General features: G+C 44.9%; 1 long non-coding RNA gene across 1 annotated transcript; it reads left to right on the top strand.

Annotated features, from left to right (window-relative positions):
• The first annotated feature begins 778 nt into the window (after window positions 1-778).
• On the top strand, window positions 779-1330 carry LOC115282116. The gene is made up of 3 exons (XR_003904515.1): window positions 779-837; window positions 1049-1082; window positions 1258-1330. It is a non-coding gene; the product is annotated as an uncharacterized LOC115282116 (long non-coding RNA).
• Window positions 1331-7157: the final 5827 nt, after the last annotated feature.

The following is a 7157-nucleotide window of genomic DNA, read 5'->3' on the forward strand; positions in this document are numbered from 1 at the left end:
CTGCTGTGGATTCTGTGTCTCCCTCTCTCTCTGCCCCTCCCCTGTTTATTCTCTCTCTCTCTCTGTCTCAAAAATAAATAAACATTAAAACATTTTTAAAATATGGGAGTGAATATATATAAAAGCCAAAAAGACCGAGACAAATACATAACCTTTGAAACTTTTTCATTTCTACTAAGGAAGTATTGTACAATCTACAAAGATTTCTACATAGAGGTTCTTCACAGTTCTCGACTATGAAATAGGAAACAACACTAGACCCTAACTGGGTGTTAGATTCAACCAGCGAATGACCCCATGCAAGGTAAAAAAACAAACAAAAATTTGTGACACAATTAATCACATCAAAAATTAGAGGGAGGAGAAATACAATCAACTACAATCAGATATTTTCTTTTTCTTTTTTAAAACACATACCCCTTTTTTAGAAGAATTTTATTTATTTATTTTGAGAAAAAGAGAGAGACAGAGCTTGGAGGAGGGGCAGAGAGAGAGAGAGAGGATCCCAGGCAGGCTCTGTGCTGCCAGCACAGAGCCTCATGATCAGGACTTGCCCTCCAATCTCATACTGAAAATCTGAGCCTTTTTGAGCTCCTCCCTACAGATACCAGGAGGCCACCTGATCTCACCCAGCACCCATCCCCACCTGCCTCCCGAACCTTTCCTTCTCGAGTTCTCCACAAGCCAATACTGAGGGCTCCTGAATTAGAAACATGCTAAGTACTGACGTTTTCCTTTTGTGTGGCAACAGAGCCCTACCCTCACAAGGATTTCCTGTCCCCCTTGCAATAACTTCAAGGTGCCTCTGGGGAGCGCTCCTCCATCCTCAAGTCACTGGTAGGGAAAGCTGAGAGGACCTGGGATGGAGGGAAGAGGGAAGACTATCGGGGCTTGGGAGGCAGGAGCAGGGAGCGTTGGTCATCTTAGAGCTGGAGGGCGAGCAACCCCGACGGGACCTTCGTCAAACTCTAAGCAGAGTCCCCCGCTTTCCTTGAACATATTTTTGCTCCCAAGCCCCGACCTAACTTCTGCCCCCTCTCTCTTTTAGAATCTTGATTGAAATTCATGGATTTCAACAAAAAGTAAGATCAGAAGTGATGGGCGGGCATGTGGGCTGGTACAGAACCTGTTCTTTTGGGAGACAAGGTCTCAGCCAACTGTGACCAAAGTTCAGGATGGGGTTCGTGTGGGAGGGAGTCCATCCCAGGACACCCCTCAGGTTCCCTAAAGAGTGTGAATCCCTTTCCCCACATTTAGGCAGTCGTGCGGGGAGGTGATCAGAACCTCCGCATCAGCGGCAGGGGCGCTGGCAGTGATGTTTACACGGAATGTGATGGCACCAGTGACCCGCATGTGCGCAGCCAGCCCTGGGGAGGAGCGATAGGTGTGCCTGTCCTACTCTTTCTCCACATCCGCAGACCGGAGGTAGGGGGAGGGGGGGGCGGTCCTTCTGGGAACACGGCTCCTGCATTACCGTGTTTTCGTAGTTGAAATCCTCCATCAGCGTGGGTGGTCTTGCAAAGCATTCTCAGTATTTATGCCTGGGGCACTCTTCATAGCGGGTTGGCTAAGGCCGGCGTGAGAGTCAGCAGGTTTCTGGGTAGCTTCGCAGATCCCGTACAGCCGACCCTTAACACAGGTTTGGACTGCACTGGTCCACTTATATGCGGGCCTTTTTTTCTGGATAAATACAGGAGTGTACTGTAAATGTATTTTCCCTTCCTTGTGATTTTCTTAAAAACCTTTTCTCTAGCTTGTTTTAAGAATACAGTATATAATGCATATTAATATACAAAAAAGGTGTTGACTATGTTATTGACAAGGCTTCTAGGCAACAGGCTATTAGTAGTTATGTTTTCAGGGAGTCAGAAGTGTTACACAGCTTTTCGACTGTGTAGATGGTCAGCATCCTTAACCTCTGTGTTGTTCAAGGATCAACTATACTTGCATAGTCAACTCGTGTTATCTTGGGTGCCTGGGTGGCTCAGTCAGTTAAGTGTCTGACTCTTGGGTTCAGTTCAGGTCATGATCTCATGGTTCATGAGTTTGAGCCCTGCAACAGGCTCTAGGCTGACAGTGCAGAGCCTGCTTAAGATTCTGTCTACCTCTCTTTCTGATCCTTCCCTGCTCATGCTCTCTTCTCTCTCTCTCAAAAATAAAGAAATAAACATTTTAAAAATCATCTTTTTCTTGGTTTTGTTTTCCTCATTATATTCTTGATGATCAGTCCCCATTTTATTCTTCTGACTGTAATTAGCATATAGAGATGAATAATTGATGTAGCAAAAATACTAACATATATTGATATTTTTACCATTAGTTGTTAATTCTTTCAAGATCTTTCAACTCATGGAGGCAAACTAGAAAGAATACTGTAAATAGCTAAGTGGAAATTTACCATTATTTTGTACTTTGTAAATCAAGGAATTCATTTATGTAAGTGTTTTTGTCTTACTAGAGATTACTGTCCACATGTCTCCTGCAGCAAAGCATCCTTGTTCTGGGTCTTGGAGGAGGAAAGGACATTCTTTAGGGACAGCCGGGGCCAGGGCAAGGGCAGGGTGGGAAGATGGCAATGCTGTCCACTTCCCCAAGGCTGGAGCTTGTTTTTCCAGGAGTCCCGTTAACACCACAACTATGCTGTCACCAAGGTTCTGTATTTCTCTAAGCTGCCCCTCAGATCCGCAGGCTGTTTGAATCAGTTGATTCTTTAGACTACTGTTACTCATTGTGATACATTTGTGTTTGTACTGATGGGCTTTTTATGATTTCATTTGTCTCTGTTCATGATAGTAAATGTAAGAAAAGCTAGTTATGCCTAAGTTAATTTCCCTTGTTATATATATTTCTTTTTTATGAATATCTAGAAACAGTATTTTATTTTTTTCACTGTATTGATTGCTTTATAAATATCATCATCAGTGAGTTTTCAGCTTTTATGAGTCATAAATAATGAATGGACTTTCTGTGGGCAAAACAGGAGGGTAAGAATAGATCAAGTTATAGAATGTGGACAATGAATGTTTTAATCACAAAAATAGCACATGTAAAAAAAAAAAAAAGGCTGTGGGTATTTATCTGGAGAATATCCTTAAGAATAGTTTCTATCTTGCTTTAGAAGAAATTTTTTTTCTCAGTTAATTTCAGGCCACCTTCATGTAGACTTTCCTCAGACAGGAATCCTCATTCTTGTTTCTGCCCCAGTCCATTCTTGAAGAGTCTCTTACCCATTTCAGGATCACTTGTGTTCTGGGCTTTTGTCATTTCTGCTCCATATTCTCCCTCAGGATGTAATTTATACGAAAAGAGCACAGACTTCACCAAGTTAATATCACAGATATGTATTTTTACATACAAATGTTTAAATATTTCCTATTTCTTCATTCAAGGTGACAGAGAGTCTATACATCTCTGGAGGGCATTTTGCAGGTTTTGTGTACTTTTTCTGGAGGAGTTGGTTTGTGTATTCTAGGAATGGCATTTGTGGCCCCCGAAGCAGCAGGTCAGGTCCACGGTGGTCGGGAGAGGGAGGTGGATTTAGGAAGCCGCATGCATACACACACCTCCTGAAGGGGCTTATAACCGGAGAGAATGGGATATTAAAAAATTGACAGTAACAAAAATATATAGCAATGAATATTTGAATACAGTGAAATACAGATTCGTACGTCAAAACCCGTGTATCTGTGTGGCTTCTCTCGCAGGCCAAAGACTCTATGTCACTGTGGTGTCCTGTCCAGAAAAGCCCAAAAGAAGGGGGTTTAGAGAGCGGCTGGGTTGGTGAGCACATGGAGGTCTGGGGGGGAGGGAGCCTGGGGAGGGGAAAGCTCTCCACCCTTTCCCCGCACCTTGCCTTGTGTTTCTCTTCCAGCCGCTGTTCCTGAGTCACAGCCTTTTATAATAATCTGTAATCTTGCCAGTCAGGTGTCTGTGAGTGCTGTGCGCCACTCTAGCAAATTAACCAAGCTCAAGGAGAGGGGCACGGGAGCCTCCGTCTGTGGTTGGCCAGTCAGAGGCAGAGGGGACAACCAGAATCGTCGCTGTTGTCTGAAGTCCGTACCATGTATGTGTGGGGAGGAGGGGTGAGGGGGACAGTCTTGTGAGGCTGAGCCCCCGCTGTCTCTGGGTCTCTACACCCACACAGACAGTGTCAGAACTGAGTTAAATTGTAGGACACCCTGCGGTAGGGTCCCTTCCCCACAAAAAGGAAAAAAACCTCATGGCAACCTGGCTGTCCTCTTATGGGTATGTGACCTCTCTCATGACCTTGTAACATGAGACCACTTAACGAGACTGCGTGTTTGTGTGTTACCATATATGGGAGACAAAGAAGTAGAAAATGTATAAAGAAGCTATGCCACATGGCGGTCAGGGCTCAGTTCTTTGGGTACAAACCCAAGTCGTGCCAACACGAATAAAGTTGCTTCCTGCAAAGAAAAGCCCCGGTGTCACGACTCTGTGAGAATCCTGCTACAGCCCAGCTGGTGTGAGGGGACAGCAGTGTCGGGGAGACCCCCTCCCGCACCCATGCCGGGGAGACCCCCTCCCGCACCCATGCCGGGGAGACCCCCTCCCGCACCCATGTTGGGGAGACCCCCTCCCGCACCCATGCCGGGGAGACCCCCTCCCGCACCCATGGTGGGGAGACCCCCTCCTGCACCCATGGTGGAATTGGGCACAGAACCCTTATCATTCCAAATAAAAGAATCTAAAAAACAAAACAACCCCCCCACACTTTTTTTTACCAGTTTGACTAAAACAGAATCTCTAAAATCAAAGCATGGTTACAAAAGCATAATCTTATGAGAAATATTATTTCATGGAGGTTTCATTACACGGGCATGATGATTGCATTATTTAAGGGTCTATTAGGGATGACCATCTTCTTTTGGAGGATGGACAGGGTCAATCTGGCAGAGGACATCATTGGTGCTGATCAGAACATTCCAGACTCTGACCAGTTAAGACTACAGTACTGGGGGAGGTTGAAACTGCAGGTGGTTAGATACTAAGTCTTGGCAGGCTTACCACAAACAACTGCATTTTGGACCTGCTATTTCTTTTTAACAAAACCTTTATGTGTGCATTCCCAAAGCATGTAGTAGACAGTACAGAATGATAAGTTTTCTCCAGAGATAATTGTCTCTTTGCAAAGATAAAGACCTTTGAGAGTCAAGAATGTATCACATAATCAAACACTGTAAACACCCCAGATAGTAGAACAGAAAACTAAACCTGAAGCGGCTCTGCTGACCTCTACTGCTTCCTTTGGACAACTAGGCCTGCATCCTTGTCACCTTAGCTGTGTCTGTGACATTAAATACACAGAAATCTCCTTGATTGAACAACACAGGTGTTCGTCTCTTGCATCCCTCACTAGGGATGATGTCCTCCGGCCACAACAGAAACTTCCCCCACCGTTCCCTTCTAGGTCAGACGCGGGAGGAAGACACAAAGGGCACCTCACCCAGCACACCGGCCACAGCCATCCTTGTTGAATTCACTACTGAGACAGAGAGCCCACTACAGTACATAGCAACAGTGACAACAAGAACACAAATGCCGACAAGAGGAACCGGTGTGCCGTCATGTTGCTATTTTAATCACTGTATCATATTAACCCACCCTTCCCTTATGATTACCCCAGGAGGTAGGTACTATTATTATCAGCCTTTTCTAGTTATGGAAACTGAGGCGCTTAAAGTGGGCAACTTACTAAGGTCACATAGGAATTGAAAGAGCCAAGGTCTGAACCCTGGTGGCCTGGATCCAAAGTCCATTCTCCTAATCACTATGCAAATGGCAGTCACTCCAAAACATTCAGTGCAGTTAATTCTAATACATTTCCAACGTTCATTGTTACCTTCCTTCTGGCTGTGGAACTGTTAATCTACCTGCGCCCATAGACCTGCTCCGGAAACATCTCTGCATCCTCAAAGGAGGCTTCTTCATATGCCAGGTCATTTAATTTACCAAGAGATGATATTTGCTTCTATTTTAATGAAGACTTTGGAGTCTGCATTTACAAGTGAGACAGAATTGTGGCTGTTTTGTGCCGTGTCACTCAGGCTTTGGATCCCAGGCCACACAGCCTCATCCAACGAAATTGGGAGGTTTCCTTCTTCCTCTTGGGCTCTGTGCTGCCAAACTCCGGGGCACAGACTCTTGGATTCATGTGTCACATCTAAGGAAAGCCCCACACTCTGCCTGGACCTGCACACCATGTGGGGACCTAAAAGTAATTATTTCCCAGAGTTGAAGCAGAAGACATCTCAAGAGGCAGCTTTCCCCAGACGCCTGAACTAGGCCTGTCTCCCTTTCCCACCAGGGCTTCCTCTCTTCTTCATGGGAAAACAACGCTCTCTTGTTCTCCTTGCAGAATGGGGACACGTTGCTTGATTATGGCCTTCCAGAAAGAGCCTCATCATAATTCCGTGACAAATCCTTCTTTTCACTTGCTTTCTCTGAAGGGTAGAAGGTCCTGAATGCACAAGTCTTTTTTTCATGTGAACTCTTAGCTGACTCTGGATTCTTATCCATTCGTGGTCCCTGAATTTGCAAACTTACCGGCTGTATTCTTGGATGACACTGGTTTCTAAACAGTTCTTTTGAGATAACAATATTATTTTAAAACAGCTTTGAAATCTGTTTTGTAAAACTTTACCAACTACTGTTTCATGTTTATACCTACAGTTTGGGAACAGAATCTTCCCAAATGCACTTGGTTAATTCTTCCTGTTTCCATCGCTGCTTTTTTTTTAAATGTCTTTTATTTATTTTTGAGAGACAGAGACAGTGTGAGCAGGAGAGGGACAGAGAGAGAGGGAGACACAGAATCTGAAGCAGGCTCCAGGCTCTGAATAGCTGTCAGCACAGAGCCTGACGTGGGGCTCAAACCCACGAACTGTGAGATCATGACCTGAGGCGAAGCCCAACGCTTAACCGACTGAGCCAGCCAGGCGCCCCTCATCACTGTTCTAAGCAGGGACTTGCAGGAGGCATACACTGCTCTGGGTTTGCTTCCATGGGGAAAATTTTTCTCGCCTAAGTCAGAAGTGCCAATAAATATTTTCTGTTGGCTGCTTTCAGACCTACAGTCCTGATTGAGAACCACAATACAATTTGGAACTGTCCTGTTACTTTTGATTCCATACTTG

Source organism: Suricata suricatta, chromosome 17 (assembly GCF_006229205.1).
Source record: "Suricata suricatta isolate VVHF042 chromosome 17, meerkat_22Aug2017_6uvM2_HiC, whole genome shotgun sequence".
In the NCBI taxonomy this organism is placed as follows: Eukaryota; Metazoa; Chordata; class Mammalia; order Carnivora; family Herpestidae; genus Suricata; species Suricata suricatta.